The following is a 17,377-nucleotide window of genomic DNA, read 5'->3' as shown; positions in this document are numbered from 1 at the left end:
GCGAGCCTACACACATCAGTTTCCTTGTGTTTTTCTCCACCCACGGGACCAGGCAATTTGGGGTCTGTTTCTGGGCCCTGTGCTCCAACCCCTGGAGACTGCCACTGAGTCTCCCCTACAGGTGGCAGCCTATCTACCTACCATAGATTCCTGGTCTTCTTCTACACCCACGGGACCAGGGCCAGGACCAAGAAGAGGAGAACTACCAGAGTATTGGACTTGCTTGCACCCTCCGAAAGGGAACTCTGGTCCCATAACCACCAGACCAGTAAGGGTTTCTTTCTACACCCACTAGAAGAAGGGGTGGGAAAGAGAAAATACAAAAACACTCAGCAAAACAGAAAAACAAATATGACACCGCCAGATTCTAGAGAGTCCACATCAGCAAGATTCCAACATTCCAATGCAAATGAAGCAGAAGAGAATGACCTTAAAAACAACTTCCTGAAAATGATACAGGCCCTAAAAGAAGATATAGGAAAATCCCTAAAAGAAATGGAAGAAAAAATATATCAAAATATGCAAGAAATGGAAGACAAAACAAACCAAAAAATACAAGAACTGGAAGAAAAAGCAAACCAAAAAATGCAAAAAATGGAAGAAAAAAAAACCAAAAATTCAAAAAATGCAACAAATGGATGAAAAGATAAACCGAAAATTACAAAATACAATTCAAACAGTGCAAGAGTTGAAAACTGAAATAGAGACATTAAAAAAAACACAATCTGAAGAAAGGCTGGAAATAGAAAAGCTGGGCAAACGGTCAGGTACTACTGATACAAGCATTACCAACAGAATATAAGAGATGGAAGAGAGAATCTCAGGTGTTGCAGATACACTAGGAGAAATGGATTCATCAACCAAAGAAAATCTTAAGTCCAACAAATCATTTACACAAAACATCCAGGAAATATGGGACACCATGAAAAGACCAAACCTAAGAATAATAGGTATAGAAGAAGGTGAAGAAAACCACCTCAAAGGGGAAGAAAACATATTCAACAAAATCATAGAAGAAAACGTTCCCAACCCTAAGAAAGACATGCCAATGAAGGTACAAGAAGCTTACAGAACACCAAATAGAGTGGATCAGAAAAAAAGTACCCTCGCCACATAATAATCAAGACCCCAAATATACAGAATAAAGAAAGAATATTAAGAGCAGCTAAGGAAAAAGGCCAAGTAAAATATAAAGGAAAACCTATCACAATTACACCTGACTTCTCCATGGAAACTCTGAAAGCCAAAGATCATGGATAGATATTCTAACAACACTAAGAGACCATGGATGCCAGCCCAGACTACTATACCCGGCAAAGCTCTCAATCACAATAGATGGAGAAAACAAGATATTCCATTACAAAACTAGATTCAAGCAATACGTATCCACTAACTCAGCCCTACAGAAAGTTTTGGAAGGAAAACCACAAGGAAGTTAAATACAACCAGAAAAACATAGGCATTAGAGAATCCCTCTCTACCAATAGCCAAAAGAACAAAGGGGTGAAATTCCACAGATAATTCCAACAACAACAACCATTCCAAATCAAAGAAGAATGAGCAATCAATAGTCATTAATATCCCTCAACATTAATGGCCTTAACTCACCCATAAAAAGACACAGGCTAGCAGAATGGATTCGAAGACAGAACACATCCTTCTGCTGCATACAAGAAACACACCATACCCTCAAAGACAGATATTACCTCAGAGTTAAAGGTTGGGAAAAAATTTTCCAATCAAATGGGCACAAGAAACAAGCAGGGGAAGCAATCCTAATATTCAACAAATTAGACTTTAAAATAAAATCAATCAAAAGAGGTGAAGGAGGTCATTACATACTCATCACAGGTGAAATCCACCAAGATGAAGTGTCTATCCTGAACATATATGCCCCAAATACAAAGGCATCCACATTCGTAATAGAATCATTACTAAAACTTAAATCACATATAAAACCCCACAGAGTTATAGTGGGAGATTTCAACACACCACTCTCACCACTAGACAGGAATACCAGACAGAAACTCAACAAAGAAGCAAAGGGTCTAATAGAAGTAATGACCCAACTGGGATTAACAGATATCTATAGAACATTTCATCCACATAAAAAAGAATATACCTTCAACTCACCACCACATGGAATCTTCTCAAAAATCGACCACATATTTGGCAACATATCAAACCTCAGCAGCTTCAAAAAAAATGGAATAACTCCATGAATCTTATCAGACCACCATGCTTTAAAATTAGGATTCAACAACAATATAAATTGCAGAAAACCTACAATCTAATTGAAATTGAATAATGCAAAACTGCACCATTCCTGGGTCAAAGAAGAAACAAAAAAAAGAAATTAAAGACTTGCTCAAATTCAATTAGAATGAAGACACAACTTACCCTAACCTATGGGACACTTTGAAAGCAGTGCTACGGGGGAAGGGAGTTCATAGCACTAGGTGCCCACTTGAAGAAACCGGAGAATAGTTATACTAAAGATTTAACAGCAAAGCTGAAAGCTCGAGAACACAAAGAAGCAAACTACCCCAGGAGGAGTAGATGCCAGGAAATAATCAAATTGAGGGCTGAAATCAATAAAGTAGAAACTAGGAAAACAATACAAAGAATCAATGCAATGAAGAGTTGGATCTTTGAGAAAATCTACAAGATAGACAAACCTTTGTCCAAACTTACCAAACAGCAGAGAGTGAATATGCAAATTAACAAAATCAGAAATGAAAAGGGGGACAAAACAACAGACTCTGAGGAAATCCAGAGAATCATCAAGTCATACTTTGAAAACCTGTACTCGGATTGGGTCTCCAGCGGGGACCGCCTGCCCATCACCCATCCCCCCACGATCTTCTGGGCTGCTCCCGGCATCCAGAAGAGCCGCCCACACAGGAAAGAGATCAGCCCCTCCAAGACCCCAACCCAGCGAGCCCAGCTTCAGGTGAGATTGGGTCTCCAGCTGGGACCGCCCGCCCATCACCCATCCCCCTCCATCTTCGGGGCCGCTCCCGGCTTCCAGAAGAGCTGCCCACACAGGAAAGAGATCAGCCCCTCCAAGACCCCAACTCCAGGGAGCCCAGCTTCAGCCCGCAGTAAGGAAGGAGACCAGTGGAGACGGAAAGACCCCACCAGCACCCACTGGAAGAAGAGATGGGAAGAAGACAGAATAAGAGATCACTCAGCAATAGAAACACCAACATGACCCCACCAGAATCCAGGGATCCAACACCAGCAAGTCCCGAAAAGCACTACATAGATGAAGAAGAGGAGACAGACCTTAAAAATTATTTCATGAAGATGATGGAGAGCCTCAAAGAAGAAACGAGGAAATCCCTTAAAGAAATAGAAGAAAAAACAAACAAAAAAATCCATGAAATGGGGGAAAAATTCAAGAAATAAACAAATCTCTCAAAGAATCTAAAGAGCACCAAGAAAAAACAACCAAGAAAATTAAGGAAACAGCTCAAACAGTTGAAGGATTGAAAGCTGAAATAGAAACGATAAAGAAAACACAGAATGAAGGGATGCTGGAAATAGAAAAGCTCGGTAAACGGTCTGGAACTACAGATGCAAGTATCACCAATAGAATACAAGAGATAGAAGAGAGAATCTCAGGTGTTGAAGACTCATTAGAGGATATAGAGTCGTCAACCAAAGAAAATCTCAAAACCAACAAATCCTTAACACAAAATATCCAGGAAATATGGGACACCATGAAGAAGCCAAACCTGAGAATAATAGGTATAGAAGAAGGTGAAGAACTTCAACTTAAAGGTACAGAAAACATATTCAACAAAATCATAGAAGAAAACTTCCCTAACCTAAAGAAAGATATGCCTATGAAAGTACAAGAATCTTACAGAACACCAAATAGGCTTGACCAGAAAAAGAAGTCACCTCGCCATATAATAATCAAAACATCAAACCTACAGAGCAAAGAGAAAATATTAAGAGCAGCTAAAGAAAAAGGCCAAGTAACATACAAAGGCAGACCTATCCGAATTACACCTGACTTCTCAATGGAAACGATGAAAGCCAGAAGATCCTGGTCAGATGTCCTACAAACGCTAAGGGAACAAGGATGCCAGCCCAGACTACTATATCCAGCAAAGCTCTCAATTACCATAGATGGAGAAAACAAAATATTCCATGACAAAGCCAGATTTAAACAATACGTATCCATGAATCCAGCTCTACAGAAAATGCTAGAAGGAAAACCTAGAGCCAAGGAAGATAACTACATTCACAAAGACACAGGCAATATATAATCATACTTTACAAAACACTAAAAGAAAAAGGGAGGAGAAACAACACAAAATAACTTCACTAACAATAAATCAAGCGCAAACAAGGATCACCAATCAATGGTCATTAATATCCCTCAATGTCAACGGCCTCAACTTGCCTATAAAAAGACACAGACTAGCAGAATGGATACGAAGACAGAACCCTTCCTTCTGCTGCATACAAGAAACACATCTCAACAACAAAGACAGACGTTATCTCAGAGTAAAGGGCTGGGAAAAGATCTTCCAATCAAACGGCCCCAAGAAACAAGCGGGCGTAGCAATCCTAATATCTAACAAATTAGACTTCAAATTAAAATCAATCAAAAGAGATGAAGAAGGGCACTTCATATTCATCAAAAGAAAAATACATCAAGACGAAGTCTCAATTTTAAACATCTACGCCCCAAATACAAAGGCACCTACATTCGTGAAAGAAACATTACTAAAGCTCAAAATGCACATAAAATCTCACACACTAATAGTAGGAGACTTCAACACTCTGCTCTCACCGCTAGACAGGACCTCCAGACAGAAACTTAACAAAGAAACAAAAGAATTAATAGAAGTTATGACCCAACTGGGTTTAACAGATATCTATAGAACATTCCACCCAAATACAAAGGGATATACCTTCTTCTCGGCACCACATGGAACCTTCTCTAAAATTGACCACATAATAGGAAACATAGCAAATCTCCACAGATACAAAAAAATTGGAATAACTCCCTGCATCTTATCAGACCACCATGCATTAACATTAGAATTCAACAATAACACAAATCGCAGAAACCCTACAAACTCATGGAGATTGAACAATGCACAATTGCACCATCCCTGGGTAAAGGAACAAATAAAAAAAGAAATTAAAGACTTCCTCGATTTCAATGAGAATGAAGACACAACATACACAAACTTATGGGACACTATGAAAGCAGTGCTGAGAGGATGTTTATAGCACTAAGTGCCCACATGAAAAAACTGGAGAACAGTCATACTAGAGAATTAATAGCACAGCTGAATGTTCTAGAACAAAAAGAAGCAAACTCCCCCAGGAGGAGCAGACGCCAGGAAATAATCAAATTGAGGGCTGAAATCAATCAAGTAGAAACCAGGAAAACACTGAGAAGAATCAATGAAACAAAGAGTTGGTTCTTTGAGAAAATCAACAAAATAGATAAACCTCTGTCCAAACTAACCAAAAGACAGAGAGAGAACATGCTAATTAACAAAATCAGGGATGAAAAAGGGGACATAACAACGACTCTGAGGAAATCAAGAGAATCATCAGGGCATACTTTGAAAATCTGTACTCCACAAAATTTGAAAATTTAAAGGAAATGGACAATTTCCTGGATAGATATCACTTGCCAAAACTAAATCAAGAACAGATAAATAATCTAAACAGACCTATAACCCCTAATGAAATAGAAGCAGTCATCAAAAGTCTCCCAAACAAAAAAAAGCCCAGGCCCAGATGGCTTCAGTACAGAATTCTACCAGAAATTCAAAGAAGAGCTCATTCCAATACTCGTCAAAGTATTCCACACAATAGAAGCAGGAGGCTCACTGCCAAACTCTTTCTACGAGGCTACAATTACCTTGATACCCAAGCCACACAAAGACACAACTAAGAAAGAGAACTATAGACCAATTTCCCTCATGAACATCGATGCAAAAATACTCAATAAAATACTCGCAAACCGGATTCAAGAACACATCAGAAAAATCATCCACCATGATCAAGTAGGCTTCATCCCAGGAATGCAGGGATGGTTCAACATTAGAAAAGCCATCAATGTAATCCACCATATTAACAAACTGTGAAAGAAAAACCACATGATCATCTCACTAGATGCTGAAAAAGCCTTTGACAAAATCCAGCACCCCTTCATGATAAAGGTCCTAGAGAGATCAGGGATAACAGGAACGTACCTGAATATAATAAAAGCAATATACAGTAAACCAACAGCTAACATCAAACTAAATGGAGAGAAACTCAAAGCAATTCCTCTAAAATCAGGAACAAGACAAGGCTGTCCACTCTCTCCATATCTCTTCAATATTGTACTTGAAGTTCTAGCTACAGCAATAAGACAACAAAAGGAGATAAAGGGGATACAAATAGGAAAAGAAGAAGTCAAACTTTCATTATTTGCAGATGATATGATAGTTTACATAAGTGACCCAAAAAACTCTGCAAGGTCACTCCTAGAGCTGATAAACACCTTCAGCAATGTGGCAGGATACAAGGTAAACTCAAAAAAATCAGTGGCCCTATTATATACAGATGATGAAGTGACTGAGGAAGAAATCAGAGAAACATCACCTTTTACAATAGCCAAAAACAGCATCAAATATCTGGGGATAATGTTAACCAAGGAAATGAAAGACCTGTATATCAAGAACTTTGTGTCTTTGAAGAAAGAAATCAAAGAAGATACCAGAAAATGGAAAGATCTCCCATGCTCTTGGATTGGTAGGATCAACATAATAAAAATGGCAATCTTGCCAAAAGCAGTCTATAGATTCAATGCAATCCCTATCAAAATTCCATCACAATTCTTCAAGGACCTGGAAAGAACATTAATCAACTTTATATGGAAAAACAAAAGGCCCAGGATAGCCAAAACATCCCTATACAATAAAGGAACTTCAGGAGGCATCACCATACCTGACTTCAAGCTCTATTATAGAGCTATAGTCCTGAAAACAGCTTGGTATTGGCACAAAAATAGGCAGGTAGACCAATGGAACCGAATTGAAAGCCCTAATTTTAACCCACACACCTATGAACACCTGATTTTTGACAAAGAAGCTAAAACTGTACAGTGGAAAAAAGAAAGCATCTTCAACAAATGGTGCTGGCATAACTGGGTACTGGTATGCAGAAGACTGCAGATAGATCCATGTTTATCGCCTTGTACAAAACTTAAGTCCAAATGGATCAAAGATCTCAACATACATCCAGCCACACTGAAACTTTTAGAAGAGAAAGTGGGAGATACTCTTCAACGAGTTGGTACAGGAGACCACTTCCTAAACATAACACCAGTGGCACAGGCACTGAGATCGACAATTAACAAATGGGACCTTCTGAAACTAAAAAGCTTCTGTAAGGCAAAGGACACAGTCAAAAAGACAAAAAGGCAGGCCACAGAATGGGAAAAGATATTCACTAACCCTACATCTGACAGAGGGCTAATCTCCAAAATTTACAAAGAACTCAAGAAACAAGTCTCCAAAACACCAAAGGATCCACTTGAAAGGTGGGGTACAGAGCTAAATAGAGAATTCTCAGTAGAGGAGGCTAAAATGGCCAAGAGACACTTAAGAAAGTGCTCAACATCCTTAGCCATCAGGGAAATGCAAATCAAAACAACTCTGAGATACCATCTTACTCCTGTCAGAATGGCTAGAATCAAAAACATCGAAGACAATTTATGCTGGAGAGGATGTGGAGAGAGAGGAACACTCCTCCACTGCTGGTGGGAATGCCGACTCATACAGCCTCTTTGGAAATCAGTATGGAGATTCCTCAGGAAAATGGGAATTAATATACCACTAGACCCAGCAATTCCACTCTTAGGCATATATCCAAATGAGGCAAGTTCATACAACAAGAGCATCTGCTCCACTATGTTCATAGCAGCATTGTTTGTAATAGCCAGAACCTGGAAGCAACCTAGATGCCCCTCAACTGAAGAGTGGATAGAGAAAATGTGGTACATTTACACAATGGAGTATTACTCAGCAGAAAAAAACAATGGAATCTTGAAATTCGCAGGGAAATGGATAGCACTGGAAGAAACCATCCTGAGTGAGGTAACCCAGTCGCAAAAAGACAAACACGGTATGTACTCACTCATATATGGATTCTAGATATGGATCAGGATAGTGCCAGTCTGCACTTCCACAGATAGAGAGTCTGGGAAATAGGAAAGAACCTAAAAGATATGCATATACGCATAGTACCCAAGAGAAGAGGATGGAGACAAGATCCTCTGATGATGGGAACACGGCGAGGGGTGGGGGGAGTGGGACCTGGGAAGAATAGAGGGGGTAAAGAGGAAGGGAGTTGGTCATGGGGGAACAGGAAGTTGAGTGGGTGGGGGTAGAATAGGGGGAAGAGGGAATCATAGGATCGAAGACAGATCAGGCACCAGAGTGACCTCGAGTGATCTAAAGGTATAACATCAATTGGCAAGCTAAGCAATAGTGGAGGGACCACCTCGAATGCCCATTCCTGATAATGAACTTGATGTCTATAACCATCCGGGAGCCTTCATCCTGTGACTGATGGAAGCAGAGGCAAACACACAACTAAGCACTGAACTGAACCCAAGGAACCCAGTGACAGAGAGAGAGGAGTGATGAGCAAATTGGCAAAGAATGAGCTGGCAAAACCAGCAGAGACAGCTGATCTGAACAGCGGAGTGCTCTTGTACCCCAGACCGACAGTGGGGAGGCCAGCATGGGACTGATCTGGACCCCCCCAAAAGTGAGTGTCAGTGAGAAGGCCTGGGCAACCTATGGGGCCCTGAGCTGTGGATCAGTGTCTATCCCTGGTATACAAACTGTCTTCATGTGCCTATAGCACAAAGAGAGATGCTCTCTCAGCCTGGACTCTTAGGGGAGTGCCTTGACCCTACCCAGAGTGAAATGACAGACTCTAGATATCCCCTATGTGGAAGGATTTGGCAATAGGGTGGGAGGGAGGGGGGGGAAGGGGAGTGCGGGAGGAGGGGAGGGAGAGGGAACTGGGGTTGACAGGTAAAACAAGCTATTTAAAATTAAAATAAAAAATGATAAAAAAAGAAAGAAAACCTGTACTCCACAAAATTCGAAAATTTAAAGGAAATGCATGACTTCCTGGATAGCTATCACTTGCCAAAATTAAATCAAGAACAGATAAGCAATTTAAATAGACCTATAACCCCTATGGAAATAGAAGCAGTCATCAAAATCTCCCAACCAAAAAAAGTCCAGGTCCAGATGGCCTCAGTGCAGAATTCTACCAGAAATTCAAAGAACAGCTTATACCAATTCTTCTCAAAGTATTCCATGCAATAGAAGCAGAAGGGTCTTTGCCAAACTCTTTCTATGAGACTTCAATAACTTTGATCACCAAGCCACACAAAGACACAACTAAGAAAGAGAACTTCAGACCAATATCCCTCATGAACATTGATGCAAAAATACTCAATAAAATACTGGCAAATCGGATTCCAAGAACACAACAAAACAATCATTCACCACGATCAGGTAGGTTTCATCCCAGGGATGCAGTGATGGTTCAACATACAAAAATCCATCAACATAATCCAGCATATAAACAAGCTGGAAAACAAAAATCACATGATCATCTCACTAGATGCTGAAAAAGCCTTTGACAAAATACAACATCCCTTCATGATAAAGGTCTTGGAAAGATCTGGGATAACAGGAACATACCTAAACATAATAAAAGCAATAAACAGTAAACCAAAAGCCAACATCAAACTAAATGGACAGAAACTCAATGAAATTCCTCTAAAACCAGGAACAAGACAAGGCTGTCCACTCTCTCCATACCTTTTCAACATGGTACTTGAAGTTCTAGCCAGAGCCATACAACAACAAAAGGAGATCAAGAGGGTACAAATTGGTAAGGAAGAGGTCAAACTCACTATTTGCAGATGATATGATAGTTTACATCAATGACCCAAAGAACTCTACCAGGGAACTCTTACAGCTGATTAACACCTTCAGCAAAGTGGCAGGCTACAAGATCACCTCAAGAAAATCAGTAGCCCTACTATATACAGATGATAAAAGGGCTTAAAAAGAAATCAGAGAAATATCACCCTTTACAATTGCCACAAACAACATAAAATACCTTGGGGTAACGCTAACCAAACAAGTGAAACACCTGTATCGTAAAAACTTTGAATCTTTAAAGAAAGAAATTAAAGAAGCCCTCAGAAAATGGAAAGATCCCCCATGCTCTTGGATAGGTAGGATCAATGTAGTAAAAATGGCAATCCTGCCAAAAGCAATCCACAGATTCAATGCAATCCCCATTAAAATCCCAACACAATTCTTCACAGACCTTGAAAGAACAATAATCAATTTTGTTTGGAAAAACAAAAGACCCAGGATAGCAAAAACAACCCTGTTCAACAAGGCAAGGTCCAGAGGCATCACCATCCCTGACCTCAAGCTCTATTATAGAGCTATAGTCCTGAAAACAGCTTGGTATTGGCACAAAAATAGACAGGTAGACCAATGGAATCGAATTGAAAACCTGGGTATTAACCCACACCTACAAACATCCAATCTTTGACAAAGAAGCTGAAAATATACAATGGAATAAAGAAAGCATCTTCAACAAATGGTGCTGGCATAACTGGAGGCTGGCATGTAGAAGAATGAGGATCGATCCATGTTTATCACCATGTACAAAACTTAAGTCCAAATGGATCAAAGACCTCAATATAAATCCAGCCACAACGAACCTCTTAGAAGAGAAAATGGGAGGTACCCTTGAACGAATTGGTACAGGAGACAGCTTCCTGAGCATAACACCACTAGCACAGACAGTGAGATCAACAATTAATAAATGGGACCTCCTGAAACTGAGAAGCTTCTGTAGGGCAAAGGACACAGTCAGCATGACTGAAAGGCAGCCCACAGAATGGGAAAAGATATTCACTAACCCCACATCTCACAGAGGGTTGATCTCCAAAATTTACAAAGAATTCAAGAAGCAAGTCTCCAAAACACCAAAGGATCCAATTAAAAAGTGGGCTGCAGAACTAAATAGAGAATTTTCAATAGAGGAGTCTAAAATGGCTGAGAGGCACTTGAGAAAGTGCTCAACATCCTTAGTCATCTGGGAAATGCAAATCAAAACAACTCTGAGATACCATCTCACTCCTGTCAGAATGGCTAAAATCAAAAACACCAACAACAATGTATGCTGGAGAGGATGTGGTAAAAGGGGGACACTCCTCCATTGCTAGTGGGAGTGCCAGCTGGTTCAGCCACTTTGGAAATCAGTATGGAGATTCCTCAGAAAAATGGGAATAAACCTACCACAAGACCCAGCAACTCTACTCGTAGGCATATATCCAAAAGATGCACATTCATACAACAAAGATGTCTGTTCCACTATGTTCATAGCAGCATTATTTGTAATTGCCAGAACTTGGAAGCAACCTAGATGTCCCTCAACTGAAGAGTGGATAGAGAAAATGTGGTACATTTACACAATGGAGTACTATTCAGCAGAAAAAAACAATGGAATCATGAGATTTGCAGGCAAATGGATGACACTAGAAGAAACCATCCTGAGTGAGGTAACGCAGTCAAAAAAAGAGAAGCATGGCATGTACTCTCTCATATATGGATTTTAGACATAGATATGGGGAGTGCCAGCCTACAATCCCATGGCCAGAGAGTCTCGGAAACAGAACCTTCATTCAGCGGCTAATGGAAAAGAGGCAGACTCCCACAGCTAAGCACTGAGCTGAACTCAAGAAAGCCAGTAACAGAGAGGGAGGACTGATGACCAAAGGGATTAAGGCTAGGCTGGTTTAACCCCCAGAAACAGCTGACCTGACTATGGTTAACTCTTGGCTTCCAGGCTGATGCCTGGGAATCCAGCATGGGACTGAGCAAGACTCCCTGAATGTGGGTGTCAGTGAGGAGGCCTAGGTAATTTATTGAGCCTTGGGCAGTAGATCAGAATTTATCCCGAGTATACAAATGGACTTTGTACTCCCATCCAACAATGTGAGATGCACTCTCACCCTAAACTCTTGGGGGAGGGTCTAGGCCCTGCCCTGGATGAAATGACAGACTATGGATACCCCCAAGGAGGGCCTCACCCTCCCTGGGGAAATGAGGGGATATTGGGGGGAGTTGGGGGAGAGCACGGGGGGGTGGGAGGGGAGGGAAATGGAGAGGGACCTGGAACTGACTTGTGAAGCAATCTTGTTTGTAATTTAAATTTAAATTTAAAAATAAATAATTAAAAAACATAAAAAAGAAAAAATACTGTGGAAATTCATGAAAAAGTCACAAAATACAGTGTTTTTCATAGACTTCATTGACCTACCACTAAAAAATTACTCCAAGTAGAAAATTAAAATAAGAAGTATGTAGAAACCTCTGTGTTCTGTAAAAGAAATATGCCAGTGCTTATAACTTACACTGCTAAAGTATCATTCTAATGCATGCTCATGGAGGGTCTAATATAAATTTCCAAAGTGAGCTGCCTAGAGCTCTGTTTATAATAAAATATGATATTGGCATCTGAGTAGGAATAGGAGCAGCAGTCATATTAATCCTCTGGCTAAATGCTAAGAGGAATTAAGTCTTAAATAAAACATGGAATGGCAACCTAACTTTACAATAAAAGTAAACACACACTAATATTTAAAAATTGAAAGTTTTAAATCAGCACACACTCCAGTTGCATCCCTGTTCTATAAGGAGTGATAATCCAAAGTCCTTATATGCTTTGAAACTTAGAAGTGGCTACAGAGTGAGGATAAAGATGTGGGTAAGAATCTCATCCTGTGGGAGTTAATTAAGCATTTTAGCTTTAAACAATGTAGAATGAAAGGCAAGAAGAATTCCAGAGTTCCTAGAACTAAGAGTAAAGATTGGAAAATTCAATCTGGGAGGGTCAGTCAGAAAGACTGATACTGCACTAAAAAGAACGCAGTGAAATTAAATTTCATGGCATCATGGGGAGAATATTGTTTCACCTGTGTCTTGCGAAGTATAAAATGATACCAAGTATCAGACTGATTATGAGCATGGGATCTGGAAACTGTTATAATGAAGTTGAGCGATTTAAGACTGGAAGTTGAAATGGAGACGTGGCTCAATTGTTAAGAGCACTTGATGTTCTTTCAAAGGACCAAGTCAGTTCTCAGCATCCAAGTTAGGTGGCTCATGAATACCCATACCTCTAGCTCCAAAGGAACTGATACCCACTTCTGCCTACTGTGAGCATTGGTACTTATGTGCCGTATACTCACAGAGACATGTAAAATTTAAATCAACAAGATTTAACTAGTAATTACTGATGTTTGCTCTCATGGTACTTCCTCTGACATAAAATTTGGAATAAAAACAGTAATTTGATATGGATAGAATAAAAACTAAACCCTACTCATTTTTTTATTGTTTCACTATGACTTGTTTTTTTAATTAAAAAAAAAAGTTCCTTCTCTTGTACAATACATCATGACCACAGTTCTCCCTCCCTCCACTCATGCTAGCTTCCCTGACTACCTCCTCTAGATACAATCCTCCTCTGTTTCCAGGCTGACACTCAAACAGAAGAAAAAAGAGACAATATGACAAGTCTAAAACTGTCAGAAACTACTTTCTACAAAGAGGCTGGAAAGAGAAATGGGAAATATCAACACCCTTCCCGTGCTTCATTTTATCTCTCAGCATTCATTTTTCCTTAATCCTTAATAACTTGTTGTTCATCGTTATATAGGAACAGCAAATGAGGTCTCTCCTCTAAGTTCTTCTCCCCTGAAAACACACACACATACACACACACACACACACACACACACACACACACTCACTCACTTACTCCTTCCCCCAGAGCAACACCCAGCATTTTCTCTCCTGACAATAGTTAGTGCTTAGACACATCCTGGCAGAAAGAGGGAGGAAATCCATTTCCCACTAGTATAGCTTGCATGCAAGGCAAGTCTATCCTTTAAATGACCTCTTTAAAAAAGTTTCTATTTACTATCTCAGAGTTATGCATGACGAGGGGTTCATATGCTTAAGATCATGGGATATATGGCCCACACCTGTACAGATGACCCAAAGTTAGATAAGAGGTAAGGGTACATCTCTCCTTGGTCCTGAGATTTGCTCCTCCTTCTGTATACAGCCATGAAAAGTAAAATAAAAAGGAAGGCACATTTGTAGATGTACATGCTTGCTGGCCCTTCCATTGTGTAAGCCTCTCCATTTTCTCACTTTTAATAAAGCTACACAAACATTGCTGTTCTTCTGATTTTTCTCCATTTGCACAAGACTCAAAGAATCTGGGCACTGCATTACAGAAGAACCCAGACACATCAGTAACAAAACCACAAAGTACAACTCATTCATATTTTCCAGCTGACTACCTCAATTTTTCAGGAAAAAAAATCAAACTCTAATATAACAGATTTCACTTCATATACAAGATTTCAAACATAGACATAAAATATCGTTAGGGTAAACTTCCAGTAAAATTTTATTTTGCTCTTTTATTATTTTTGTTGACCTGTTTGATTTTGAAATATTAAATTTGTAAAGATTTAAATATCAACATAAATTATGTACATTGCTAATGTACTCAAAAGGGTAATAATACATCTGTCTCTTTTCCTACAATCGCTTCAACATCTCACTTTCTTACATGCTGGATCCTGACAACTACTGCTTTTACAAATCTTATCCTGTTTCCAAGCCTTAAGTGAGGCTATAAAATATTCTCCGTATTGGGCTTATTACATTTAGCATGATGCCCTTTGGGCTATATGTTGTCCTAAATACCAGGACTTCTTTGTTTTTTAAATAGCTTCTCTGTGGTTGTCATTTTGGAAGAATTAAAGATGCCATATATTCTTCATTATTCCACACAATTAGTCTTTTGATTTTTTCCAATTATTATTATTGTTGTGTGTTTACCTGAGCAATCGTAGACTCTATAGAGTTGGCTTTCTACTTCTACCCCCAGTTCCAGGGATCAAACTCCAATGGTAAGGCTTCTAAGGAAAAGCATATTTACATGATTAAACCATCTCCTTGTCCCAGTTAACTTGTGTGAGCTCTGTGTATAATTTAATTTATATAATTTAAATATTTATGTTCTTTACAGCTACTTTTTCAAATCACCAAATACAATTCTGATTGAGTTTTTTACTTTCTGGGTATACAATTACATGACAGAAGTAACAGTTTTTTTCCTCAGTATGGTGTTTTCAATATTACTCAGGAATAACTGTCATTAGTTCTCATCCTTATTGTTTTCCCATACTACATATAAAGTCAACATGGGAAAACAGACAGGTAAATGCTCTAAAATAAATAAATAAAAACAAATAAAATAAAGTCCTTGTTTTATCAACTACACATGAAACATGTTCTTCAATATCCTGTTTTTAATCACAAAGATGGAAACAATTAGATAAGGGTAATGTCATGCAATTTTCACAGATGAACAGATGCTATTCTATAACATTTAGAATAGAAAAAAATCTCTTAAGATACAACATTGGTTATAAAAAATAGAATCTTAATGACTAATGGAAAATTACGGGACCTACTCCAGCAAAATAGCAAAACGGGATCTTCCTTCCTTGCCATTGGCCAGACTAAGCATTTTAGTGAACATTTAATGCAGCTTTCTTCTCAACTGTTGTATTCAATGCTTCCTTCAGGCATCACATTTATCTCTGCCTCAAATTTAGCTATTTTATCAGTGAGAAAGAAGATTCCCTATGTCTCGTATCATTGAGAACTCCTGCCTGACAACAAACTAATTTTGGTAGCATCACTGAAGTGTTTTTGACATTTAGCGCCTTAGCTACTAGCTTTAGGAAAGCTCTACTTAGAATGCCTATTACAAATCAGTCTACCTCAGGATCCAGCAATTCCACTTTTAGGCTTATACCCAAAGGTTGCACTTTCAAACAACAAGGACATCTGTTTAACTATATTCATAGCAGCATTATTTGTAATAGCCAGAACCTGGAAGCAACCTAAAGATGGAATAAAGAAAATGTGGCACAATGGAGTACTACTCAACAGAAAACAAAAACAAAACAAGAATGAAATCTTGAAATTCGCAGTCAAATGGATGGAACTAGAAGAAACCATCCTGAATGAGGTAACACTCACATAAAGACAAGCAAGGTATGTACTCACACATATATGAATATTAGACATCGAGCAAAGGATTATCAGTCTACAATCCACACCTCCATAGAATCCTGAGAGAGACATATATGGTCCCTCTTAGAAGGGGAAGTGACAAGAGCTCCTGAGCAAATTGGGAGCATGGGGGAGGGGGAAGGAGGGAGGAGAAAGAGAAGGGAAGAAGAGGAGGAGAGAGGAGGACATGAGGGATCAGGAAGATTAAGTCAGAGGAAGAAAGGAGGAGAGCAAGAAAAGAGATACCATAATAGAGGGAGTCATTATAGGTTTAAAGAGAAATCTGGCACTAGGGAAACGTCCTGAGATCCACAAGGATGACCCCAACTAAGAATCTAAGCAATAGTAGAGAGGCTACCTTAAATGCCATTCTCTGATAATGATATTTATGACTACCTTAAATGCCATCATAGAGCTTTTATCCAGTAGCTGATGGAAGCAGAAGCAGACATCAACAGCTAAGCACTGAGCCAATTCCTGGAATCCAGTTGTAGAGAGGAGGAGTGATGAGCATGCTGAAGAAACCTGTAGAAACAGCTGACCTGACCAAGTGGTAGCACAGGGATCCCAGCTGGAAAACTGGGGAACCAGCATTGGACCAAACCAAGCCTTCTGAATATGTGTGTCAGTTAGGAGGTCTGGGCAGTCAAAGGGACCTCTGACAATGGAACCAGTATTTATCCCTATTGTACAAATGGACTTTGGGGGCCTATTCCCCAAGAAGGGCTACTCTCTCAGCCTAGATACATGGGGGAGGTTAGGCACTCCCCCAAATGATATGACAGACTTTGATCATCTCCCACGAAAGGCCTCATCCTCCATGGGAAGTGGAAAGAGGGTGGGATGGGATACAGGTGGGGGACATGGGAGGATGGGAGAGAGTACTGGGATTGTAATGTAAAATAACATTGTTTCTAAATAAAAGTAATAATAATAAAAGGAAAAAAACAAATCTATTCCCAGTCATTGACTGCTATATTCAGAATAGCCACAAAATAGAAAGTCTTAATATTACTGAATGGATAATAAGAACGTGATGTACTTACACAATGGAATATTGTTCAACTGGTAAGAAAAATTAAACATTGAAATTTGCAGGTTAGATGGAGGAACTAGAAACATAATCCTGAATG

The 17,377-nt window shown here is 39.4% G+C and overlaps 1 protein-coding gene across 9 annotated transcripts in view; it reads right to left on the bottom strand.

The window, feature by feature from the left end:
* The window catches only part of Sntg1 (syntrophin gamma 1), a 533,425-nt gene that overhangs the window by 397,413 nt on the left and 118,635 nt on the right, over positions 1-17,377 (bottom strand). The window contains exon 1 of one of the 9 annotated variants that reach the window (XM_040757758.1): positions 15,000-15,023. The exons of the other annotated variants lie outside the window; for them this stretch is intronic. The gene's annotated coding sequence lies outside the window, so the exon portion shown is untranslated. Of the gene's footprint in view, positions 1-14,999; positions 15,024-17,377 lie in introns of those variants that run through there. 9 annotated transcript variants of the gene reach the window in all.

This window comes from Mesocricetus auratus, unplaced genomic scaffold (assembly GCF_017639785.1).
Source record: "Mesocricetus auratus isolate SY011 unplaced genomic scaffold, BCM_Maur_2.0 Super-Scaffold_100015, whole genome shotgun sequence".
Lineage (NCBI taxonomy): Eukaryota > Metazoa > Chordata > Mammalia > Rodentia > Cricetidae > Mesocricetus > Mesocricetus auratus.
The sequence above is the reverse complement of the archived record's forward strand: the minus strand, read 5'-3'. Positions and strand labels throughout refer to the sequence as shown.